Consider the following 17,592-nt stretch of genomic DNA (forward strand, 5'->3'; position numbering starts at 1 on the left):
TAGTACTTTTGATGACAAAAATGAAAAACAAATGTGATGTAACAACAAGATAGAATGAACAAATGATGTGCACCATTTATCATTCAGCAAACAAACGCCAATATGTTTGGAAACTTTGGTAAAATTTAATTATTTTTCTACGCTAATCACCCTCAATAATTTAAATTGTTACTGATTTCTTGCAAATGAGGGCATTGCAAGATCTTAAGTGTGGGAAGGGGTTAAATTCTTTCGGATTTTTAAAATTTTTAACTTAAACACTTGGTTACCATTAAAAATACTAGTAACGTAGTAGTTGTATTAGAATCTAGTGCTCTCTGATAATAAAGAACAGCCCTAGTCTTATATACTGACTACCCAATTCTAGTAAAATTTTTCAAAATTTTCAATTAAATGAACTCAAAATCATGTTTATACATATTTATGAACGATAAAACTAGGTGTTAACACCGAAATTATTGTTACCTCGAAAAGGACATAAATTGAGAAACAACTCAAAATGTTAGAATTCATTTAAAATGGAATAGAGGACAATAAAAAGGAAAATAAAAGCCAAGTGTGGAAATATTTACCAAGTTATTTAAAACATATATCACACATATTTTTGTAACAAATAACTGAAGATACTTTTGCTTTGGACTAAACTAAACAGTTTTACCCGATTTACTGTAAGAAAGATGGATCTACACGATGAATCAATTCCATCATTAAAAGAAAGTAAAGTCTTCCGAAAAAGAAACGCGCTTCTTGATTTAGGTCATGAAGTTGTCGTCCAGACCAGCTGTAGGTTGACGAAAAATCTAGAAAAGTCATCTCTAAAATCAGCAGGAAATCCACAGACCTCAGCATCAAACAAGGTCGCCAAGTGGTCACACTTATCCTAACCATGAGAGGATCTGTCTTGTAAAATGGGGAGGACGTCGTGCAAATTAGCTGGATAAGACTAATGAATCAGATCCCCGGAAAGGATAATCTCCTTAAAGATCAAAAATCAGCTTTTATGACTGATATTACTCAATCCTAGAGATTGACCTTAAAGATTGAGAATTCAAACTCATGGAATTCAATGATATCTAAACTCGAGCTGAACGAGAAAATATTTTGATCAAAATTTCAAACCGATTTGTTTTCTGAAAACCTATTTTTAATGCGTTCATTACCATTGAACGTAAAATCCTAGGAATTCACCTGGAATTCATTAGGTCACCTGAACCAAATTGGGTGTCAACCGTAAGAACGGTGGTTGCATAGCATGGTCAAAGACAGGACCTTGTGCCAGACCGAAAAATTATAAGGGTGAGCTTTACTATTGCTCCTACAAAGGATAGTAATTGCATCCGATACGTTATAGACCATAATTAAAAGCATGTCAGGGGACATTGCCTTAACAGTTACTTGTTCAACGCTTTCCTTTACAACCGGACGGTAGTTTATCGAAAGGTAATATACGGAACAAGTATACTGGACGTGTTGCTTTCCTAATACAAGGTTAGCAAGTGGTTGACACAAAACCGCAAGTTTTGAGCTAAAAATTTCAAATATGAAACCCACCAAACCCACAAAAAGAATTTGTAAACACCGGTGAAGGGTTATTCCGAAAAACTTATCTAGGGTAAAAGCTAGATTTAATTTTCAAAATATCAAATGTTTTCATAAAGATCCAATTTCCTTAATGGATCTAAATTTTTATAGTCATGTGGGACTGTAAACCATAACGTTACTACCATTGTTCATACCGCCGTATAAAAATCACTGATGTACAAAGTGTGAAGAATAAAGAAGTGATTCTAGTATATTTCAAGACTATATTGCTTGAGGACAAGCAACGCTCAAGTGTGGGAATATTTGATAATGCTAAAAACGAACATATATTTCATAGCATTATCCCTCAAGAAAGACAAGCTTTTAGTTGCAGTTGTCCTATTTACAAGGAATATTCGTTTAAATATTAAAAGGTGAAGACAAAAGGCAGATTCGACAAATTGAAGACGTAAACGACCAAAAAGCTAAAAAGTACAAAGTACAAGCAAAGAGGTTCAAATTATTGATGAGGAACACCTAAAAATGACAAGAGTACAAGCCGCAAAACATAAAGTACAAGATATTAAATCATACGAAAGGACGTTCAAAAATCCGGAACCGAGACATGAACCAACTTTCAACATACGACGCAACGGATCGGAAATAATAAATTAACTATGTATATAAATATAATATAATATATAATTAATTATATAAATTATATATTTATATTATATTTATAATAAAAACCGTCGGCAGCCTTGGATCCTTTGTTTGGTGAGCTGAAATTGAGGGGACCGCACTCGCGGAGGTTTGAAGAACAAAAGGGACCGCACTCGCGGAGGTCCCATTTCCTATAAAAAGGGATGCAGTTCAACGATTTTAGGGACGGACATATATTTATATTTATATTTATATTTTCTTTACCCAATTTATGTATCAAGTGTCACTCCAAATCGTAATCACAATTTGTAATTTTAATTTTAAGTTAGTGATAATAATAAGGTTCGATTAGTCGAATGTTTTAAGGTTTTGTAAGTCGAAACTCTGTCCGTGTACCGCTACGCTATTAATACCCACTGTAAGTTATGTTTATGTTATTTTCATTAATGTCTCGTAGCTAAATTATTATTATGCTTATTTAATGCCGAAGTAATCGTGGTGTTTGACTAAATATTAAATTTGGGTAATTGGGCTTTGTACCATAATTGGAGTTTGGACAAAAGAACGACACTTGTGGAAATTAGACTATGGGCTATTAATGGGCTTTATATTTGTTTAACTAAATGATAGTTTGTTAATTTTAATATAAAGATTTATAATTGGACGTACCTATAAATAACCATATACACTCAATCGGACACGATGGGCGGGATATTTATACGTATGAATAATCGTTCATTTAACCGGACACGGGAATGGATTAATAGTCTATGGAATTATTAAAACAGGGGTGAAATTATGTACAAGGACACTTGGCATAATTGATAACAAAGTATTAAAACCTTGGGTTACATGCAGTCGATAACCTGGTGTAATTATTAAATAAAGTATTAAAATCTTGTTACAGTTTAAGTCCCCAATTAGTTGGAATATTTGACTTCGGGTATAAGGATAATTTGACGAGGACACTCGCACTTTATATTTATGACTGATGGACTGTTATGGACAAAAACCAGACGGACATATTAAATAATCCAGGACAAAGGATAATTAACCCATGGGCATAAAACTAAAATCAACACGTCAAACATCATGATTACGGAAGTTTAAATAAGCATAATTCCTTTATTTTCATATTTAATTGCACTTTTAATTATCGCACTTTTATTTATTGTCATTGTATTTAATTGCACTTTTAATTATCTTACTCTTTAATTATCGCTAGTTTATTTTATCGCACTTTTATTTATCGCAATTTCATTATCGTTATTTATTTTACGCTTTAAATTAAGTCTTTTATTTATTTAATATTTTACATTAGGTTTTAACTGCGACTAAAGTTTTTAAAATCGACAAATCGGTCATTAAACGGTAAAAACTCCCTTTTATAATAATAATATTACTTATATATATTTTTATTTTTATAAATTAAAACTAATATAGCGTTAAGCTTTGTTTAAAGATTTTCCTGTGGAACGAACCGGACTTACTAAAAACTACACTACTGTACGATTAGATACACTGCCTATAAGTGTTGTAGCAAGGTTTAAGTATATCCATTCTATAAATAAATAAATATCTTGTGTAAAATTGTATTATATTTAATAGTTTTTCCTAGTAAAATATAAGCTATTTGATATACACCTCGCATAACATCAGTTTGATTGTTATAAAAGTAGAGGTAAAAAGAATGTAATTTGAAACGATTGGCGCGTTAAGTCATTGTAATGTGGTTCCCGAGTCTATGCTAGCTCCTTGCTAAGATAGTTCGGCTGTTTTATTAATGAATTTTGCTGTTTAGTATATATATATATATATATATATATATATATATATATATATATATATATATATATATAGTGACGACACTCTGCCTTACTAATTTTCCTCCATGAAGACATTTTGCAACTTCACTAAAAAATTGGTTGGAAATAATAAAAATAATATTTCTGCTGATAATAATGTATGAGTGTGTTTTATTTGTGGTTAAATATGCTGGAATATAAAGGATAAAACCGTAGGTCAATCCTGGTGGTGCTAATACAGATCAGACAAAACCGGATTTACCTACAGGTTACATTAATTGGCCAAACCCCTAGTCAAAAGTTATGAAAAGCCTAACACACATCCCGATGGTGCAAGTACCGGGACCCCTACCTGTCAGACAAGGGTGGAAAAAGTCGCAGATTTTTGGTGACACATGGTTATCCCGGATGTCCAATAATGGTGTATCCTATCGTATACACACATAAAAGGCATAATGGTTGCATAAAAGTAGCATCAGGAAGGCTGGAAACAACAGTTCTGTGAAGTTTTCCGTTCAGCGTTCTCCGCTGTACAGGCTGCTCCGTCATGCGTAAGCCCTGAAGGCCGCCTAGCGCGTAAGCCCTGGCCGGAGAACGCCACCTTCAGCATAAATTTTGGATCACAAGTAACAGAACATATCATCATCTGACACGTGTCCCCAAGCAATCTGGTGGATCTGACACTATAAATAGACCCCTTGGGTCGTCATTTTACACAGTTCAGATATTCTGATAACTTTGAGAGCTGAGACTTCACTTCTCTTTCTCTCTCTACTTTCTCTCACTAGAAGTCATCCGGCTAGCACTCTTACGCTCTACGGACGACAGATTGATTAAGCCACCCCACAAGCTTCTACACTTGTGAACCAGGTCTGCAGGGATTATTTCCCGAGGGTAAAAATCAATCGGCAACACTCTGCCCTCCTAAAGCTAGATTACTTCTAGTATCTTGTTGACACACTAAGCCTTACCTCATAAGGAAATAGGTGTTAACAATGGCGCCATCCACTAATGCAAAGAATACACGAAACGGAAAAGGAACAAAAACAACTGAAGCTCCATTTGTACTTGAAGCAGTCAACAATCCATCAACTGACGACATGATAACTGTTGAAGATGTACCCGTCAGCCACTAGATGGTACGATTGAAGAAACAGTTGCTGAAACTGCAGAAAGGCTTAAACATTTGGCAACTAATTCAGAGAAAAGGCCAGTAATCGAAAAAACAACAACCAAAAGTGCAGAAAGACTTCTAAATTTTGTTACTAATCCAGAGCGACGACCATTGATGCAACCACGGTGATGTCCATCATTTATACCTTTTCGGCGGATGGCGGATGGCAAAGACAAGCAAATAATGAAAAGGCAATCTATATCAAAATACAAGTTATCCAGGCTACTCGACAAGCTGGGCAGTCTTATTGATGATTCTGGGGATGATAACGACCTGAGCTATGATAATAACGACTCTGATGATGAAATTGACAAAGATGAGTTCATGTCAGAGAAGCAGGCAGTGTTGCTTTTAAATGATATTCTTAAGCAGACAGCCCCGGCAAAATATAAGCAACGCTTAGCGCAGCCCGCCGTCCGTGCTGTGGCCGTGGATAATTTCTTTGCCCTCATTACTGGAGAGCAAGCCACCAAGCCACCAGCCATGGCAGAATCTACACAGTGTTTCATTGATCGAATTGCTAATTATCCATTGCCCAGAAATCTTGCTATACCAACAATTGGAGTTTATGATGGCACAACGGATCCGGAAGATTTTCTGACTATGTTTGAAGGTGTTATGAGGTTGCAGCATTGGGAGGATGAAACTGCGTGTCATATGTTTCCTATGGTACTGCAGAAAATGGCACGCGAATGGTTTGCTAGTTTGCCACCAAGAAGTATTACCAGTTTTCTTGATTTGAGAGCAAAATTTGTGATGCAATACCAAAATCTACGGAGCTGTACTCTGACACATCTTGATGCACACGAGATCACAATGAATCATAACGAATCTTTGAGCAATTTTATGAAGCGTTATACACTTGAAGCACAGAAGATCCCTGATTGTCCAGAATCACAGCTTGTATCTGGTTTCATTTTCTGTCTGGACCAGCGGCGGTTTAGTGCACTTGTTCATGCATTACGGTATGACTTGTCAAAAACATTGCATCAGGCATTGGAGGTTGCACAGAGGCATGTTCGAGTTGGTGAGCGTGGGTTGAACAAGTTTGATATTGGCAGCAGTAGCAAGCCGCACAACGGAGGACGGTATTTTGACAGAAATCAGAGAAGGAATGACAATTCAAATGGAGGATGGAGAGGAAACAATCACCCTAATGATTTCCACCACAACAGAAGGCCAATAGAAAGGCACCCGTTAATAATGGCGCTTACCAAAACTCCGAAAGATATCCTCTTCACTGAACCAATTCGGACCACTTTCAATGCTCCAACACCTATGGAAGAAAGGGAGGGTCCAAAGAGTGAGTTGTGGTGCGATTTCCATGAGGCTTGGGGCCATGATACGGAAAATTGTAAATCTTTGATGAGAGAAATCATAGTAAAAATCAAGGCAGGAGAACTGAATCATTTGTTGCCTGGCAAACAGTACAGGAGGAATGATCCTCGCAGGAAATTTGCGTGGCAAAGGAATGATGGTAACAGAGGACGCCGTGGAGAGAACAGAAGAGAGCAGCATGGTGGAAGAGATAATCGGAACCAACCGCAGTACAGAGATCGGATCACAGAGCGCGAGACAACTCCAGAAGTTGTAATCAGGATGGTTTGGATCAACAACAGTCATTATGAAGAAGGTGAGTCATCAAACAACAATTTGGACAGCTGGAGATATGCTCCAATTATCTTTCAGCCAATTTCCAACCAGTGATCATTTCAGCAGAGATAGCAAATAAGTTTGTCAACTGTATCTACACAGATACGGGAAATGAAGCTGACATCATTTACTGGCATTGCTTGAAGACTTTTCCAAGGCATGTGCAGAGCAGAGCTAGGCAAACAAGGTTGAAAGTTTCTGGATTAACGGGAGCACCGGTAAATGCCATGGGGCAGATTAGTTTGGAAGTTGTTATGGGCACATTCCCATTGTTGAGAACAGAAACAATCGATTTCACAATCATAGATGGAAATTCTCGATTTAATGTCCTTTTTGGAAGGGCAGCGTTGGCTAAATTCGGAGCGATAACATCGACAGCTCATGCAGAGATCAGGTTCCCAACTCCTAACGGAGTAGCCGCCATACATTCACAGTATGTGGCACCGGCTAGGGAGAGATCGACATTTGTGAACTTACCAGAAGGCAACATAAACTGGAGAAAGCATGATCGGTTGTTTAGTGATGATGAAGTTCAGGAGTTTTTCATTCCATAATCAAGTGTGTAGGCCGGATAGCGCTGGGCGCTCGGCGTGTGAAGAAGCAAATCTCAGAATGTTATCAAGAACAAAAGTTTATTATCAGAGCAGTTTTTTAGCATTTTTATGAGGACATTGCCTTTTACAATCATTGTATTCATGCCAAAATACACATGTTTGGCATTTGAAGAACATATTTTCGCATTATATGAAGAGCAACGTTTATCAATTTACTGTGAACCATTGTGGTTATTTTACAGTGCCTATGATAGCAATTGCATACATTAAACATTCATGGCGTACTAATTAGGCTTGATCTACCTAAATTCATCATCAATTGTTTATGTACTGCACAGTACCGAACAATAAATTTTATATTTTTCTTAAACAAAGTGCTGCCCGTGACAAATGTAAAACATTACATTTATAACCTGCCCACAGAAGGAGTGTATTTTTAAAATACCTCCGATGGCAGAAGCTTTTGTGCCGGCCAGTAAAGGCACAAGGGATCAGCTAGAAAACGTTTAAGTTTTACTAGAACGCACCGAGGCATGATACAAAACTCAGATACTTGTCATGACAAACATTATAAAAAACTTACTTCACAGAACGAAGTTCTATATTTTATATAAAGACAACAATATTTAGCAATTCTTCCTAATATATTTTATGACAGAAGTCGTAAGACGGAGAGTCTATTGATTTATAATCATTCTTCTAAAAATACTTCATAGTTCTTCCTCATTAATTTTATGACGGAAAGCGTGTAACAGAATTCAGACATCATATCAATTTAGCAAAACTTAATACTACAAGGCATCTACATATGAATTACCTTATACACTTTTTCAAAATGATTTGCTCAATTATACACTGCACAATTGTGTATAGAAATTTTATGCTCGAGTGCATAATCGATTGATTTTAAAGCATTAAGCATCAAAACATTTGCAACAAGCATGTAAACACACATAGTCATCACAATGAAGTCAGTATGTATATAATGTCAAGGTCAGAAGGAAATTTATTACAAAACATTGTTTGACATTTTTACAAAAATCAATCAAATTTCACGCTAAGCACATCTTGAGCAGATGAATCTTCTTTGCTGCATGCTTCATCATAAACGTTTATCTTCAAATTTATCAATTTGTCTTTAGTCTCATTAACCTTTTCCTGAGTACCAGGAGGCATAAGTTTGGTAATAGCAGCAGAAGGGGTTTGGTTGGGAGCAAGGCGTTTAAACAGCTTGCCGGTCACATCAGCAATAGCATGGGTGCGGACAGCATCAACATAATCGTTGTAGGGATTCGCCACAAGACTGGATCCAAGCACCTTAGCTATCAGACCTGGTATACCCTTCTTAACCTCAGCAAAATTACGTTCGCCTTTCTCCGCTCTCCGGAGAAGCTCAGCAGACTTTTCCCTCTCTGCATTCAGCTGCTTCTCCAGCTCACCCACTTTCACCTGCTCCTCTTCAAGTCTTTTCTTCTCAGCATCCCTTTCCACTTGCAGAACAACAACGACATCTTGAGCACTTTTTAGCTCAACTTCTCTAGCCTTTATTATTTTCTGCGCATCACTTAAGGCACGCTCAGCATCAGCAGCTCTTTTACGAGCATTTGCACCTTCAGTTATGTCTTTACGGGCTATAGCAAGAATAGACTCCTGATGCTTCTGCAGTTGCAGCACAGAGTCTAGATGATTGGTTAGCAGTACATGAGCTGCCATAGTTGATTCCCTGAGTTGATCAGAGCGGAGAGCAGTGAATTGGGGTTTCAGCTCAGGGATAACATAAACCCTGTACAAGAAAAAAAAAATTTATGAGTAATTTCAGGCAACTCACATCAATAAATTACAAACATTTACATGCAGAAGGTCTTATCATTCATACCTGAAGAAGAGTTGCAAATTCTTTATCCTTGGTAGCAGGTGTAACGACCCGGAAATTTCCGACCAAATTTAAACCTTAATCTTTATATGTTTCCGACACGATAAGCAAAATCTATAATGTTGAGTCTAGAAAGTTTGAAATCTATATTCAGATAATCAGTTACCCTTTGACTTCTCCCGACGATTCACGAACAATTATGTGTAAACGATTTTGTAGATATATATATATAAGTTATAATATGTTGTGATATATAATTATTGATATTATCATTATCAATATTAGTATTTTTATTATTATTAATTGTATTATTAATATTTTATAAATGATATTATGATTATTATTATTAATATTATTATTAATATATTTATTAAATATTAATATTTATTAAACATAAAAATGTAAAAACATAAGATTACAAAGTATGTTTAATTGCGTTATCTGTTTAAATTCCTCTCATGTATCTGATTGATTAAAATGTTGAATATCACCACTAGATAACAATCACAATTACTGCACAAATTGATTGATTCGGTATTAAGTCTTTATCTACTTTCCATTGTTTTGTATGTTACTTCTTGGATTGATTCTTGATGTCTCCACTGCCTTGCTAATCTATATCTTAATTATATATACGTATATTGTACCACTTTATATATGCATGTGATTATTTAAGACCCACATCACATTCAATCAACAAACACACTTACTACCTATTTTTCTATTTTGTGTTTCTTTTTCCAGTGAACACACAAAACCCATTTATCTAATCCAAGCTTTCACTTAATTCCCTCTCTCCCATCTCTATACTAATCACAACATTAACGTCTCATTTCGTTACGTACGAGCCTACACTCATGCCAATAATAACCAAGCCGATTCAGTTAACGTCATCACCAAAGCTCTCTCCACTACAAATCGAACCCCAACACCATCAGCTTATCACTTCCCCATGAACAACCGTCGACAACCGTATCACCACCTTTTAAAATCACTAATTTTGTTTCTGTTTACTAACCCAGAACCACTATAGACCACCACAACCATCGAGTAACAACACTTTGAACCACCAATGTTTAATTCTACTTCTAACCGTTTCCTGTTTCCAATCATTACATACAAATCATCGAACCACCCAATTAACCAGCATGAACGACCACCGTTGAATCTCTCTCATCCTCTCTCTCTCTACCTTCCTCTTGTCCGTGAATCACCAAGAACCACTTAACCCTTCTTCTTCTTTGTAAACTCAAACGCTACCACCCATCGAGTATAACCGCTACCACAAGGATACTTTCGTTCTGTTTTCTGAATACACCGAATACCATTTAACCATATCTATTAAACCGTCACATCTATCTTCATTTAAACTGAACCCTACTTTGTTGCTTGCTGCGTTTGAAACCGTTTACCACAATCCCACGATCCAAGTAAATAAGACATATAAATAATATCATGTGTAATATAGTTCGGTCAGTTTAAAGGAAGCAGGAAAGGAATAATCTAATCCCACTTGATATAAAGTACCACTTGTATTCGTTGTGTGATATTACTTTAAAAAAAAAAAAGAAACCACTCCATTAAAGTGAGCACAAGAACCGGGTCTTGATTGTTCGCATCTGTTATCTCAATTATAATTAATTATGTGGGTCATGATTTTATAAGCTGGGGGCCACGATGATATTGTCTGTCCGTTTACACTGATACAATCTGATTTCAAAAATCCAGGATTTAATCGAATAGAGTTTTGGGCCATATGAGCTATTAAATATTTGGGACGGTTGTTATGGATCACTAGGGTGTTATATGGATTTGCATTTTGCACTAGTTTAGTTTTGGGCTTCCTCATATATTGCTAGTAGAAGGCGTCTGATTATTAATAAGACAATGATGATTATGACCGTAAGATATGGTGATAATGATAATTATAAGTTGATGATGATGATAGAAGTTTGATGAAAATAAAACTGGTTCGTTAATAATAAATATTCACTCAATCGAATTACTAAAAGAAAGACACTATTGGTTTGTTGGTTAGAGGTATGTTGGGGATTGCTCGAGAGGTCGCGGGTTCAAGCCCCGTCAATGTCATTTATTTTTGGAAAAACCTTTAAGGTAGTCTTATTGATTTATTATTATTATTATTATTATTATTATTATTATTATTATTATTATTATTATTATTATTATTATTATTATTATTATTATTATTATTATTATTATTACAATAATATAAGTTGTCATTAATCTCATTAATAATAGTATTAGTATCAATTTTGTAACTATTGGTATAATTATTTTATTACTAAACAAATGTATTATTAATAGTAATATTATTATATTTTTATGCTATCATTCTTAATAAAATTATTATTGTTAGTAAATCATTAATAACTCTCATAAACAGGAAAATTAATATTTTTACAAGTATTATTATTAATATCATAATTTTTATCATTAATAGGATTATTATTATTTTTATATTATTTTAGTATCTATACAAAATTTAACAAATAAAAGATATATATATACATTTAAATATATAAAAATGTATTAAATATATATAACATAACAAAATTAATATTTTCATTTAATTTAAATATATAAAATAAATATATGAAAAATATAAGTTATTAATATAACTTATAAATTATTATATATAAATTTATTCGATTATAATTATGTGTATTGATAAATAAACAAATGATATAGGTTCGTGAATCTGAGGCCAACCTTATACTTGATCAATGATGTTATATGTATTTTTACTACAAAATACAGTATGGTGAGTATATAGTCCCTTTTAAACTCTAAATATTTTTGGGCTGAGAATACATGCGCTGTTTTTATGAATGATTTACGTTATGGACACAAGTGATCAAAAATAAATTCTACGTTGAGTTGTACCATGGCATATCTCTTTATACTTGGTAACTGCTAATTACGTGAGGAGCGTAAACGCGAATCCTGTTGATAGATCTATCGGGCTGACATCCCCAACCGGGCTGGACGACCAGCATTTAACGGTTGCACAGTACTTCGTTCTCGTTACTACACTTGGTACAGTGTAGGGTTTATTTAAGAGTATGCTGCTGTGACTTTTAGTTAAGTATGGTTACCAAGTGCTCAACGTCTTTTCTATACACGAGGAGTGTATTATGTATAAACTTTAAATCTTGTGGTCCATAGTTATAACGCTGCTAGCATCAAACCTATATATCTCACCAACTTTATGTTGACATTTTAAAGCATGTTATTCTCAGGTACGAATTAAGTCTTCCGCTGTGCGTTAGCTCAAATTAAAGATATTATTTGGAGCCGATCATCGCAATGGGACCAACTGTTGAAGACTTCGTCCGGGAGGATTAGGACCGGTCCTTTCAGTTGGTATCAGAGCGATGGTCTTAGTGAACCAGGCCTTGCATTAGTGTGTCTGACTAGTAGCTGTTAGGATACATTAGTGAGTCTGGACTTCGACCGTGTCTGCCTGTCAAAAATTTTGCTTATCATTCTAGTCGGAAATCATCTGCTTATCATCCCTAGGGAATTTCCTGCTTATCATTCATAAGTCTAGACACGTCTTACTGCATTGAGTGCATCGATAGTGTATAGACAAGATTCATATCTTAGCATATCTGTAGACTTGCCTGACATATGCCATAAATTCCTCTGTAGTCTACGAAATACATATAGATATTCTATATAGTTATAATATCATCCGATATCCGAAAATCATTTCACGTCGAAGATCTCTTCCATCCACCAAATTGCCCTTTTCAACCTGAAGTACTTACTGGCGAACCTGTTCGAGAAACCATTTTCTCTCCCCTTTTTCTGAGTATCCCATCACGATTACATACTATCCCATAGTTCGAATCTTATTCATTCACTCGCTTCAACCGTCAATCATTCCGTAGTACTAGAAGAAGTTAACGAACTACGTGCTCGTGTGACGACTTTGGAGAACCTGGTGCAAAGGTTACAAACACCAGCAGCAGCACCAGCAGCATAATCAGTACCACCATCATCGACGTCGACAGTACCCTTATCATCACTAAACCATAACCGCGCCGTAACTCTCAACATCACAATCTGTACCTCGAATATCAACATCACACGCCTCAATATTACCGTCTGTATTTGGAGTATGATCTTCGTTCTACATATCGTTCTACATCGATTAATTTCGTTCTATGTATTGTTCTACCTCATTTACCTTCGTTCAACATGGCAATTATGTAATCTCTAATGTTTTAGAGATCATGTAATCAAGTGCCAACAATAAATCAAATGAGTATAATATTCTATTGACTCATTAAATTCATAATTACATCCGAAGAAAATATATATGCAAGTATATTTTCATAAAGATTGTAATTAAAACTTCTTTCGTACAAACTGTTAATGATAAGAATATTTTAACGGGTGGGTAGTACCCGAGGAATATTTAAAATTCACATTAACAAGTTACACTGTACATTCTTCGAATCTGATTCAACGGTTATTTACTATCCTACCTACAATCACCGATATACGTATCCATTCATCACAGAATAACCATTTTCATTCAAATTTCATATTTGGATTTTGACTCATCAGAATCCAACAAGTGGCATAATGAAGAAAACATTGGATATAATAAATTGTTAGAAACACATGAATTAACTAATTAAAAATCTGTTAAGGATTCCACGCTAACTGTTCCGGCTAACTGTTCCCAGCTAACTGATTAACATTAATTTATCGCAATTTACATTCTCGCAATTTTATTTATTGTTATTTTCTGCACTTTACATTTTAAATAACGGGACACGTGTGCAAGGTTTCGACTTATCATATCGACCCATCTATATATATATTTCAGAACAACCGTAGACACTCTATATGTGAAGGTGGGAGTTGGCTATACAGGGTCGGAGTTGATTCCAAAATATATATATACTTTGAGTTGTGATCGACACTGAGACTGGTACACGGGTCACGATACGTATTAATTAATTCGAATATTATATATTTAATTTATATATGAATATATTGGATCATTGTAAAATCGGACTATTGGACTGCTAACTTTGGACAATTAAAATGAATTAAAATATTGGTTATAACATATGAAACTAAACTAATCTTCAAGTTTGCCACTTGATTTTATCCTAAACCTCATTTGTACCTCGACAATTACAATTTGCGTTCAAATCTTTCATGATTCTTGAAAACACCTCGATCGAGAAGTTGAACCAGCCGCACCTCGTATATGGAAGAAAGATTCATGCATACAGTTATGCACCTGAAAAACTGTCGAAACCGAAGTTATAGTTAAACCTATCCGCGTCAAATTTCTTATCATTCATTAGCAAAAACAACCATACGATTCTTTTCAAAGTAACCCATTTTGTTACAGCTCCACTTCGACTTCTCAGAAAGACTAGCCTTATTATAATCTCGATATATACACATCATCCTTTCGCCGTCGTTATTGGAGAATCTTTTATATTTCACGACATCAACAGCTGATGTACCAGCAGCTCGTCGTCTCTTTGGCGGAAACCGCAATCGGTATTTTGAAAATCTTGCAGAATTTCTCCCGTCATACCTATAACATCTATCCCTAAGAATTACATACTTCGAATATGAAATTTCTGAAAAACACCCTGAACTGCGAAGTAGCTCTTGAAATGCTAATGAAGCAGCAAAAACTGTAAACGACTTTAACAATTCAAAAGTTTGACGAAAAAGTACAGTGTGTTAGTAAAGCTCAGAAAAGAGAAGGTTTGGAATTGGAAAAAGGTTTGAGCAAAGTGTGAAGGAGGTCGTGAACAAATTGTGAAAACTAAACCTGACTTCAAAGAATCAAAATGATTCAGTGCCTGCTGAACCCGTCAGTAAGAACCCTACTCTTTATTCTAAACCTTGCCCGGATAATATATTCTTCATCATCATCTTATCTTAGATATTATAAGATATCTTCATATCTTTCGTTATACATATTCTCCATATTTCTGGAGATATTTTCACAACTATTCCTATCTGAGATCATTTATCCTTCCGTAATTTCTGCGTTACAATACCAAGGAAACTGTGTTAGTTTCTAAGTACTAAAACTTTCGAGTTTAAAATAGGAATGTTCTGAAGTAGTGTTAGGAACTGATGCATGAATTAGTATAATATAATGAAACTTGATCAACTTCATTATATTACAGTAAGCCATGTTGAGTTTCTAATGGAATGTGATGATTCACAGTACCATCATCATGTGCCATGTTACACGACTCTTGCATTCTACTCAATCTCTAAACAAATTAAGGACATATCTTCTTGATAGTTCTATCCTTTCGGGTGTTCTGGTAATTTACCAAATCAAGATCGTGCCATTACGATTCCCTTCCTAGAACATTAATTATGTTCATTTCAAAACCCATACGAATACTGGACCATTATTCGCTTGACTCGAAGTCGGGAAGAGAAAATGAAAGAATGAAGCTCTGAAAACCAAAATTACAAACCGTGTATATCAATGTGTATAGCAATATAAAGACACGAGAGAATGAAAAGCACTATAAACCCAATGAAATCGTAGAAGTAAACAGCTTCCTCCGGTGTTAGATGAAAAAGAAGAATGACAGATATGAAAGTTAGAAATATATTAAGGATCAGAATGGGATGGAGCATATTGACAAAATGATTTAAAGTATGAAGTAAGGAGAAAGAAAAGAAGGTGTGAGTTGTAAGGAAACGACGGGGTTGGATTTATAGTAAAATATCCGACAGAGCAATCAAAACAGATGAACGCATTTAATGCGGATCATAATTTCCCTTGATTACCGAAGAATCAAATCTTATTATGAAGATTTTCTCCAAATCTCTTGAATTTGGAAATCAATTCTATCTACGTCAAAAGATATGACGAATCTATACCTACTCATTTCACTCTTTTGTGATAGCTTCACTCGAACTTTTCGAGTAATTCAATTATTTTATCGATATTACTCAATGTTGATAAAACCTTATTATGTCAACTCTTATTCGTCATAAAAACAATTTTATTGTTAGCCATGACGACCTCACTCAAAATTTCGGGGACGAAATTTCTTTAACGGGTGGGTACTGTAACGACCCGGAAATTTCCGACCAAATTTAAACCTTAATCTTTATATGTTTCCGACACGATAAGCAAAATCTATAATGTTGAGTCTAGAAAGTTTGAAATCTATATTCAGATAATCAGTTACCCTTTGACTTCTCCCGACGATTCACGAACAATTATGTGTAAACGATTTTGTAGATATATATATATAAGTTATAATATGTTGTGATATATAATTATTGATATTATCATTATCAATATTAGTATTTTTATTATTATTAATTGTATTATTAATATTTTATAAATGATATTATGATTATTATTATTAATATTATTATTAATATATTTATTAAATATTAATATTTATTAAACATAAAAATGTAAAAACATAAGATTACAAAGTATGTTTAATTGCGTTATCTGTTTAAATTCCTCTCATGTATCTGATTGATTAAAATGTTGAATATCACCACTAGATAACAATCACAATTACTGCACAAATTGATTGATTCGGTATTAAGTCTTTATCTACTTTCCATTGTTTTGTATGTTACTTCTTGGATTGATTCTTGATGTCTCCACTGCCTTGCTAATCTATATCTTAATTATATATACGTATATTGTACCACTTTATATATGCATGTGATTATTTAAGACCCACACCACATTCAATCAACAAACACACTTACTACCTATTTTTCTATTTTGTGTTTCTTTTTCCAGTGAACACACAAAACCCATTTATCTAATCCAAGCTTTCACTTAATTCCCTCTCTCCCATCTCTATACTAATCACAACATTAATGTCTCATTTCATTACGTACGAGCCTACACTCATGCCAACAATAACCAAGCCGATTCAGTTAACGTCATCACCAAAGCTCTCTCCACTACAAACCGAACCCCAACACCATCAGCTTATCACTTCCCCATGAAAAACCGTCGACAACCGTATCACCACCTTTTAAAATCACTAATTTTGTTTCTGTTTACTAACCCAGAACCACTATAGACCACCACAACCATCAAGTAACAACACTTTGAACCACCAATGTTTAATTCTACTTCTAACCGTTTCCTGTTTCCAATCATTACATACAAATCATCGAACCACCCAATTAACCAGCATGAACGACCACCGTTGAATCTCTCTCATCCTCTCTCTCTCTACCTTCCTCTTGTCCGTGAATCACCAAGAACCACTTAACCCTTCTTCTTCTTTGTAAACTCAAACGCTACCACCCATCGAGTATAACCGCTACCAC

Source organism: Rutidosis leptorrhynchoides, chromosome 5, assembly GCF_046630445.1.
Source record: "Rutidosis leptorrhynchoides isolate AG116_Rl617_1_P2 chromosome 5, CSIRO_AGI_Rlap_v1, whole genome shotgun sequence".
Taxonomy (NCBI): Eukaryota; Viridiplantae; Streptophyta; class Magnoliopsida; order Asterales; family Asteraceae; genus Rutidosis; species Rutidosis leptorrhynchoides.